Here is a 10,887-nt window from a genome sequence, read left to right on the forward strand (position 1 = left end):
TGCGCTAGTTACTACCCATATGTTCTTCTCCAAGTAGCACTGATGTTGTTAGTTTCCATTCTTCTGCGTACATCACATTTGCCCTATATACTATTATATACAATTTAAGAGAGTCGACAAAATAATAATAAACTAACGCAAATATGGTTACAACTTACTCGCCAGTTTCCCATTAAATTCGTTGTATAAATAATTTGTGAGACGGTCTTTGAAACAGATTTTATTATTCTGAAAAGAATACAATTTTATAAATATGTAAATTAATACAATACAAAGAAATACAATATGATACATAAATAATTAGAACAATATATTACCTGAAAAGTAATAATTAAATTACTAGTTAATATATGTATAACCGTCTCAGAACACTACGCAAATACTCAAACGATCTATGTAAATATTCCGATATGTTTAACCTTCCCAGACTGTAACCTAACATTCACGGGTCGGCAGCCCGCGGCTCTTTTATCCAAATTGTGTGGCTCTTCAGCGTGCCCAAAATATATTGTATAGTTTAATTTTATTAAAACTAATGGAAATTCCGTTTATTAAAGATATTTTTTCAAAAATAATTTTAAATGTGATAGGTTCGAAATTGAATAGAATTAGGTACAATATCAAAATAAAGTACTTGATTTATATTGTAAGACTGCCGCCTTTTCATTCGTTAAGTTATTATTTATTTGTTTATTTACTTTGCAATAAGTGAAAATAAATACGAGTATATAAAACATTTAAATGTTATTGAATATTTATTATAAAATAATAATTTGTGAATACAAATGATCTAAACACTTATCACCCTTGCGGTTCTTGGTAAGATTTATTAAAATTATTTAAGGAGAAATGGCTCTATACTTAAAATAGGATGCCCACCCCTGATATAGATTTAGCACTTTTATATACGAGTAATATACAAAAGTAATGTTACAATTATTATTATAATAAAGTTATAAAAGAGGATTTGCCCTATATTCGGGATACACAGTGACGGAGGGTACAATGTTATTAATTGTGCTAGTATTATTATTTTTATTATTTTTTTCCGGCGCATCGACAGCTTGGTTATTAGCTCCGTCTCGTCACTTAAAATCCCCTCCTGCTCGGATGGCACCTCCTCCTCTCCCATTACATCCTTTACTGCTTCCATCGGGAAGCTGTATGGAGCCTGAGGGACACTGGAGCACATCTTCCCTATCCAATCATTGCTAGTATTATTACTCATAATAATGTATGATACCAAATTCACAAAAAAAAAACCTCTTAGGAACGCTTTGTTTCTGCAATATCAGAGTGCTGACAGTTTGGAGCATTGGACTGAACCGGAAGTGCCGGAAGTGGAAAAATGGTTTCTTTCTACGATTTCTCTCCAGAACTTCTTCTTTGTTTTTTTTTTTTTTGCAAATAGGTCGATCTAGCAGTTCTAGGGCCAGTTACGCTTTCCTTTTAGCGTTTCCTGATACCTCAAGAGTTTGTAACGTGAGGAAGTCATGAGAGGATCCAACATCTGATTTTATTTCTCATTATAAGGCTCTAATTTTTCTTACGTAAAAGTTATAAAAGGTCCTCTACATTAACATAGCTTATATCTTTTCTCTACATTAACATGGTGGCATAATGTACGGTAAATGTTTTCCTAAAACCTCTGATAACCAAGAGGGTAGGTTACAAGAAGTGTTGCCGGATGAGCATGTGAGCAATGATGCCATTTACGGCGCGTTGGTTGGTAGGGGTGTATTTAAAGCCACATAAGGATGCAGGAAGTTGGATACGAAGGAGGAGTGGTTATGAGGAGGAGGAGTTAAGGTTGGAAAAACATAGGGACTCATATTTTAATTAATACAGAGACATTGGGAGTGCTCACACCTAATGAGCGTGTGTATGTATATGTGTGTGTGTTTGTAGAAATAATATGGCGGTACAGGGGCCCACAGCAAAAGGACTTGGGTACGATGATGGATAGTGCCCTAAGGAAGTCCTGCCGGTGGATAATTCCTAGCCGGGGCTATCCTTCTCAATTAGGCCGGGCACTAATGAAGTTAGAGTCCGGCCCTAAGGGCCTTATATACCCCCTTCCAGGGCCTCCGCTGTTCCTATATTCTGTATAGATCTTCTCCTATCCGGCTTATACTCTCCATTCATACGCTTGAACGCCTTGTTCTCCTGTCCCTGTTTGGGTGTGTTCGCTCGCCTTCCAGATCACTCCACTCTAAGGACATAGCTAATGAAACACACTTTCAAGTGAACTATCCTGGCCACGATATTAGCCCCCGTTTAGCGGTTGGTCCTTACTTCCACAAAGATAATTAAAATAGCAAAACTTTTAATAGTTTTGTTGTCAATGCCAATTAGAATCTGAAATTATTACCATTCCAAATGGCGGTAATTTAATTTTTTCATTCAAAGGATTAGTTCATCACACCCACATACAAAATAAGACGTAAGTTGGTTCTCCTGCATTCTGGAAGTGACTATTCAATTCGCATATTTCACTGAAGAACAGAAAATTCAAGTACAGTTAGCAGAGGTTTGCTGCCCCACACACAGTTGCATGCTTCCCTCTTACGTGCTATTTTAGTATATATCCGGTCATAACTGCTTTTGAAAATGGCTTCTGCGATTTCCCTCTGCCCCCTCCCAAACATTAGGTTAGGAAAAGTAAAGTAATCGCCTATTTTTTCAAGCGGGGCTTAACGTCCAACTAACTACCAATTAGGTGTCGTAGACGAAGGCGACTAGCAAACATACTTTACTGTAAATTTCTTTTTTCTGCAACCATGTAGGAATGTTCTCATTACTCAATTAAAATCAGCTGTGTAATGCCCAACTTTACCTCACTAGTGGGGGAAAATTCCCATTAGTGTCACTTTCCGCACTAGTGTGTGGAAAAACTTTATTGTGCTTCCTTGATATAAGAAGTTTTGTTATTAACATAAATATTTTCTGTAAAACTTTAATAAGCTTATTTAACGTAACTAAATAATTAAAAAACGAATATTAAAAAAATAGAATAAAAATTGAAAGGAATATAGAAATAAAAATAATATTTTAATAAATAATTAGATATTTTTAATTATAACAGTTAAAAAGGTTATAGTGTTACCTTACAGAAATCTAAAATGGATTCTAGTGATTCCTGTTTAGTTTTTTTTGTTTAGTTAATAACCCTAATGGTTGCAGAAAAAATATAATATTTAACTCGAGTGTAAAGTATTTTCCTCACACTCGGCAATTTGCATTCGCCTCGCTCGTGCGTGCAAACCCTGCCTCGTGGTGAGGAAAAGTACTACTTTCCACACATGTTAAATAAATAACTATTATTAACCATTAAATAAACTCCAAGGCCTACACCGGGAATCGAACCCAGTACCACAATACATATTAGCTTCGCAGGTCTCCAACATTAGGTTATTTCCTGCACGTTGTTCTAAAACGTTCATTTGAATCATTTTTGTCTTGGAGAAATCGTTTGGAGGCAGTTTCGAGAAGGATGTGGGTTATTAAATTTAAAAAAATTTATATTTCAGATTTGTTTTTCACCAAAAACCATCTCGATTACTTCCTGATTATTTTCTTTTTTTTTTTCTTTTACATACTTCAACGTTTCGATATTGTGGGATCTTCTTCAGCAACACTGGATGGTGTATCAACATCTGGGGTCAATGGCGGCCGAAGCTTTTTTCAGTGCACTTCCGCCGGTCTCTGAACAGTTAGTTATTTTCTTATTACAGACAACACTGTCCATTACCGGACAGAGAACAGTAATAAGCTCCTAAAAAGAGAAAATATGTGGGCCAGCAGCTGGATTCGAACCTGCGATCTCCTGGTTGGAATCCAGGGCACTGTAAACCACAGAGCTGGTTACTTTCCATATTTTTCAATACTCCTATTATAATTAATTAAACAGGATGTTCATGTCAGCAAACACGTCTTGTGCTATTCTTAATTCTGTCTAAAAAATCTATAGGCAATCACCTGAAAAGGTCGTCTATCTCTATCGAGCAACGTAAGAAAGATCAGCTGTTTGGTGACATCATTAGGATAGTTTCCGCTAATGGAGGGAGTCCAAAGTTTCTAGAGTGAAACCTAATGTTAGACATTAAGGTAATCAGCTGACCAGCGCCAAGCAAACTAACTGAACAGTGCAAAAAGCAAGCTAAAACTTTTAATACGTAACACCCAAGTAGTAAAAGATTATGATATATAACGAGAGGGTGGAAGTTATATTTGTCGGATGGAAGGACAACGGAGCGGACAGTGAGTTAGCAAAACCCAAGAGACAGGGAGGCAGCAAACCTCTAGCTTGGGTTCTTTAGCCTGTAAACACCACTTTAAATACCCAGTAGTATGGCCGACATTAAAGCCAAACTAGAGAGTCGCTGGAACGCTAATGCGGTGAGTTCTAGGTTATATATCTTACAATTAGGTGGCCGCCCCTTCCTGACAGTCAGCTAGTTTTACCACCCATACTCTGCCAAAGAAAGGAGCAAACTTGTCCATTAACTCCTGCGGCTATCCTCACTTAGTCTTTAAGTGAGACTAAAGAACCACATTATACAATACCAAGGCCACTTAACATACCAACTTAGTCCCTTTTATATTTATTTACTTTTCATTTTTTATTTTTCTTGGCCCAGTAGGGGGGCCCATTATAAATCTGGTCTGACCTCAAATTAAGAACGCAAAATCTAAACTACGGTTCATCTTTTCCTTTCCGCCCATTGCTCACGTGTCTCCATTGAAAAATCTGGTTTGAATACTCACACGACTTCCCCTTAAAGTTCTGTGACGTGTTCTTTGAATTCAGGACATTTGCGTCATACTTAATTCTTAACCTTTTGTAATGTAACCTTACATTACACTGAAATCTAACTTTACAGGTATGCCAATCGTAGAAGATATTTTCGAAATAATCTCAGAATATTGAATAATCTATATATTAATCGAGGGATTAAGATTAGGATCAATATTATTGTAGGGCTTAAACATCTACTACGAGTATATTGTTCTATCTTTTGTACTTTTGTGTTTGAATTATTCTTTGACATAACATTCATTTCTTCAAAATATCATTACAATTATTGACATTTATCTATATGTTAAGATGCTGAAGATTTCCATTATATTGTCTAAATAAGATTTCTTATACCCATATGTATTTTTTAATGTAAATTTCACTATTTTACAGGACTTCAAAGAACCTAGCAATAGTGTTAAATTAATATTTTGTAATGTTTATATGTTATCAGCTTTGTAAGCTCACCGCCTTGCTATGGTGTTATCTTGAAAGCAATAAAAATGTATTATTTATTTATTTATTTATTTTTTATGATTTAAGGCGCGTCAACATCTATGGTTATTAGCGCCCGGAGCTTTTTTCAGTGCACTGCCGGCCTCCGGACAGTGTTCTCTCGTTACAGACAACACTGTCCATCACCGGAACAAGTGAGCTGTAAGAAGCTCTTAGGAAGAGAAAATCTAAGAGGTCAGCAGCTGGATTCGAACCCGGGACCTCCGCGTGGGAATCCAGTTCGCTAACCGCATAGCTAATCCCTTCCCTTATTACCACTATTATTATTATTATATTTAAGGGGAAATTTAGTTCTAAATTTGATATTATACAGTTGGTAAGGCTGTACAATATTCGAAAATGATACTTTAGAGGAATACAAAACCACCTCTCCCCAAGGAGTATCCTTTTTTTAATTTTTTTAAAAAAAATTTCCTGGAATAACATTCATCTAATAACTGCAGCATCTGAACCCCCGTTTGAACTGTTTGGAGAGGCAGAACTTTAGCGGAAAATCCAACTTGATATATCCTGCGAGTACCTTGTAGTCCCACAAACTCATTACTTCCGGAGAGGGTTGCACATCACCTATTTGAGACTCCCCGCTGAGAGTGGAGATGAAGTGTGGAGTTGCTTTAAAGCACCAGCGGTCCGCAAGAACTAATAATATGGTCCGCGAAATACTTAACATTATTAAAATTATAATATATTTATTTAACATGCGGCGCGGTGAATGGGACGTCGAGCGAGCGTAGGGCTCCAAAAAAAACACGTCCAGGAGTCGACTAAAAGCAAATGATGATGTGCTTGTCGCTTTGAGCAATCTCATCAATCCCAGGATTACCATTTCTTGTTAATATAACTGAAAACATAATCACAATGTTAATTGAAGATTATTTTTAAAATCTAAAAGTAGTTCATTGTGTGATATTGAACCTTGTGGTCCCTGCTAACAAAAAAAAAATTTAAAATGGACACCCTGGTCATAAAAATGGTTGGGAACCAATGCTTTAAAGGGTGACTCTAAGAAGTAGCATCTCCCGGGGAATGAACCACTCGTAAAGCCCATTCTCCAACCTGCAGGAAGTGGAGTACCTGGTCTTAGGGGCGTTCTGACCAAGGATTTCTTCCTTGTTTAGTTCACCTAACGGTGAAACTTTGCCATGATCGCTGACTTCCACTTTCCAGCAATAACGGAAGGAGAAAAAAACAAAATTAAGAAACTTTACTCTCTTTATCGTATGATTAATTTAGTATTGGTACCAATCCAGGAAATCTACCCAAACATAACAATGAACAAAGATGGTGAGGAAAAATACCAGTAAAGTTGGTACAAAAATTTTGTTTTACAACGACACACACACACAAAAAAAACCAATAGTCGACCGAATTAATTTCCAACTCCGGGAATATCGAAATCTGTTGTTACTCTGGGTTGGCAATACTGGCTGGCGAGAGGAAGTGGAGCAAGTGGAGAACTAGCTACTCCCGGGCTAGTGTGTCGCCCCTTGGGGACTTTGCGAATTAATTTGTTGTACGTGGTACCAGGTACTGCCTCTGGGGACACCGGCGGAGGAGGCAGGTTGATTGCGGTACTCGCACATACCTCACAACAACTACTACTTCCTCGTTCTTCTCCGCCAATCCTGCGCCTCCATACACACACACACACACACACACACACACACTACGCGGTATGTACCAATAACATACCGACAGTGAGAGCAACGAAAACAACGCTAGTGGTTTCAACATCCAACCAAACCCAGCCTAAATAACCCCCCCCCCCCCAACGCTGTATTTGACTCGTTGTCCAGCCCCAGGATCAGCTCTTTACCATTTTGTGTGAGTGGATACGCCACTGTAACTAAACCGTTTGTAGCTGGCCAACTTTTTTTCTTCTTTTTTTTTTAAAATCGCCCAACATAATGGAGGATGTAGCACCGAAATTCTGCTTCCTGTTTGGCCGTGTATTGAAATTTATGGTTTTTAGCGGGGGGGGGGACAAACTCCAGCGGTTTACAGCAAAAACATTTTTTTTTTTTTTCTTCTAAATCTTACTTTAGTTTTACTTTAAAGTTTGCACAAGAAAAATGTTACCTCCAGTGATCCTGTTCGGGGGCCACCCCCGCTTATAATTTGACAGTTGGCAGAACTGGTGAAGAGGAATGAGTGGGGGCCTCCGGCTAGTGCCTGGGAGTTTTGAGCCAGTTGCCCCGGGGGCTTCTCCAAACAGTTGTTGTCTACGTTTGAATTCGGTCTGTGTGTCCGCCATTACTAAGTTCTTTGTGTTGGTCTAGTTTAAACTATTTTCGCCAGGGAATGGACAATCCCTTAGCCGCCCGGTTGATCGATGTACTTTATTTTCTTTTGTTGTCTTGTGTTTTGTCAATTTGTGTTTGTATTACAATAAGTCTAATTAAGTCAGAAAACCAGTAAGTCTAATTAAGTCAGAAAACCTGTAAGTCTAATTAAGTGAGAAAATCTGTCAGTCTAATTAAGTGAGAAAACCTATAAGTCTAATTAAGTCAGAAAACCAGTAAGTCTAATTAAGTCAGAAAACCTGTAAGTCTAATTAAGTCAGAAAACCTGTAAGTCTAATTAAGTCAGAAAACCAGTAAGTCTAATTAAGTCAGAATTCCTGTAAGTCTAATTAAATCAGTTTTATGTATTTGGTTCATGATCCGTTTTGTATGTGAGTTTGGAATTGTAAAATAAAGATTTTTATGGCATTTGCCTAAATCGGCGAAAGTATTCTGAGTGTACCGCATCCCTGATCCTCCCTTGTCCTTTTGTCAGTATTCAGTTTCCTTATAAATTATCTTCCGTTCTCCCAATTCATTTCCTGTTAATATCTCTTCAATTTATCACTGCCCTCTTGATCTATTTCAACTATCTTTTTCAGATCCAATGTCTTGCTATTACGCTACCAAATTCACTGAAGAAGTCTTCCTCGACATATTTAGTACAAAGTATTCTTGGAAAATACAAGAATCTTCCAGTTGTACCAGCGTACAGAGAAGATTCCTATAAATTTTTGGAGACTATGACTCCTTCTTTAAATTTGTTGTACTTAGGGCCATTTCAGGTATTGGTGGAAATCCATATTAAGGGCAGGTAATCTCGGGAAACTAATCCCAGTCAATCATACAGGATACTGGACGAAAACGTGGTTACTATGAAAACTTTAAAGGCAAAGCCACCCAACCATTCGCTCTAAAAAAAAAAAAAAGGGATGTACTTAGCAAAGTAGACATAGATCTGTCCAAGGAAGAGATTAACAAGGGGACGACGACAGAAATGCAAGCGCTTGAAAAGGGAAAACTCAAAAGTTTACATTCTGCCAACTGCAGCTATTGGGGGATGGAGAAGTATCCAAGCTTGGACACTAAGGAAACTAGTGAAGAATTTAATGCAAGATACGAAACAGATAAAATCGAACGAGACTGTTAAGCGTTGAGGATCTAACTATTTATTCAGCTTACTTAACAAGCCGTTAGCCGGGTAATTGTAAGGCAATCTTAAGACGGTAATGGCAGGAACTAGCTGTTTAGTATAGTGGATACAAACTGGTTAAAGATTTGAGAATAAAGACTTGGCCAAATTGTTATCGGCCAGTAGAATGGAGCAAGAAGTTTAATAAAGAAGTGTAAGATCAAGGAAGAGAGAAAAGTGGCAAGAGGTAGGTCAGACAGAGAGAGTGGAAGTGATTGCTGAATAGAGAGCGGAACAGTTGGGGAATGTGATTGGGTGGGGGGCCAGACAATCAGTGAGGCTGTGGCAAGGAATAGACGGAACTGCCAAGGTATGTATAGCACGTAGCTTCCAGGTAATCAAGGAAATTCTCAACAGTTCCAGGATGATTCTTTTGCTAGCCTCTTTGGGCACCTGCAGAGAGAGAGATAATCCTGGACTGAGGAGGGTAAAACAGAATCTGTGTGTACCAGACATCTCCTGTTCCAGTTCAAGTCAAATTACAAATCTTATTTGCACTGCGACGGAGTAACTAGCAACCTCAGTTCTTGTATGTCACCCTGTCGCTCCCTAAATGCAATTGCACAACACTGGCGCGCGCGCGGGGGGGGACAATGTACCATGATTCCCATGTTGCAACACATTTCCATGTATATAGGCAGCGTTGTTTTCTTTTATCAACTTTTTGCCCCCCACCTTCTAGAGTGAGCAAAAACAAATATTGGCATTACTTCAACTTCCATCTTTATTGGACTCTTGACTTAGTTTAATAACTAAAACAGCTGTGAAGGATATTGCAATTCTTTACTTCCTGTAAGAGGAAGTATTGTAGTTTTCACTATTTTGAGGACGAAAACTGGCTTTTCCAAATCAGTTGGTTCTGTGAGTGGCTCGTGAAACCGGAAAAAAAGGAAATTTATCTACAGAGTTCGATTTGGTATTTCCTGTTAAACTCTATCACAGTACTTTCTTATAAAGGCGCCACGGTAGCCGAGCGGTTAAAGGCGAGACCTGTAAAGCTAATATGAATTATGGTACTGGGTTCGATTCCCCGGTCTTAGGCCTAGGATTTTATTTAATGGTTTATAAAAGAAATTTACAGTAAAGTATGTTTGCTAGTCGCCTCCGTCCACGACACCTAATTTGATAGTTGGGCGTAAAGCTCGCCTGAGAAAATAAGCGATTACTTTACTTTACTTTAAAGTTCTGGTCAAAATTGATCGATCTGAAGTTTTTCACATTTTATTGAATAAGTTTTACACAGTTTTATTGGGACTTAATCGAAATCGAGTCAAATAATTCCCTACAAAGTTATGCACTGATTCTTTTCATATAGATTTATATACTTACTAATATTTTTTATGAAAATACGCTTTAAGAATGAGAGATGATGATGCTTCTCTCTTAAGTACCATTATAGGGTACAGCCTCATCCAAAACAATTATTTAATGTATCATCCCCTAAAACGTATTAAATAAATTACCAAAATGACAAATTGTAAGTAAATTAGTTGTCAGAATGAGTAGATTTACGAATTAAATTATTAAATATTTGATAGAAAAGCATGGTAATTACCACCATGGTCCATTATTTGGCCACCAGTGGTTTTTGTGGTTAACCTTAACCTGGTTCTCCACGTGTTACAAGCGTCTTATTGTAAACAACAAACTAGCGATTTTAACGCAATTTGTGAGAGATCATTCTTCAATTTCTGCCACAGCCTCCATCCACCAGCTTAATCAGTTTTTTAGACCCCCCCTTGCTTTGAACGATCATTATTTCTTGTACATGCTTCTTCCCTTAGAAGTTATTTTATTCTTTTGTGAATTTAAACGTGCTAAATTTTGGGAAATGGAAGAAAAAATTTGAAAACTGTAGGTAAAGGAAGTCATGTGACTATTCAAAGTACGAGAGGAAAAAGGAGGGGAAAATATGGATGGGCCCTTATCCCCAAAATACGGTGGGGGGCAATTATCAGATCCCCCGCTGCAATCACTCTATCGGCTCCAGTCGACACCAGATATTTCCAGGTGAAAGTGAGAGAAGAGCAGCAGTCCGGCCTGGATATCAGCCATCGCTAGGATGCCCCCCGAACAAGTGTAGACATCACCGAGTAAAC

This window comes from Rhodnius prolixus, unplaced genomic scaffold (genome assembly GCF_049639745.1).
Source record: "Rhodnius prolixus isolate KJV_2025 unplaced genomic scaffold, Rpr scaffold_18, whole genome shotgun sequence".
Lineage (NCBI taxonomy): Eukaryota > Metazoa > Arthropoda > Insecta > Hemiptera > Reduviidae > Rhodnius > Rhodnius prolixus.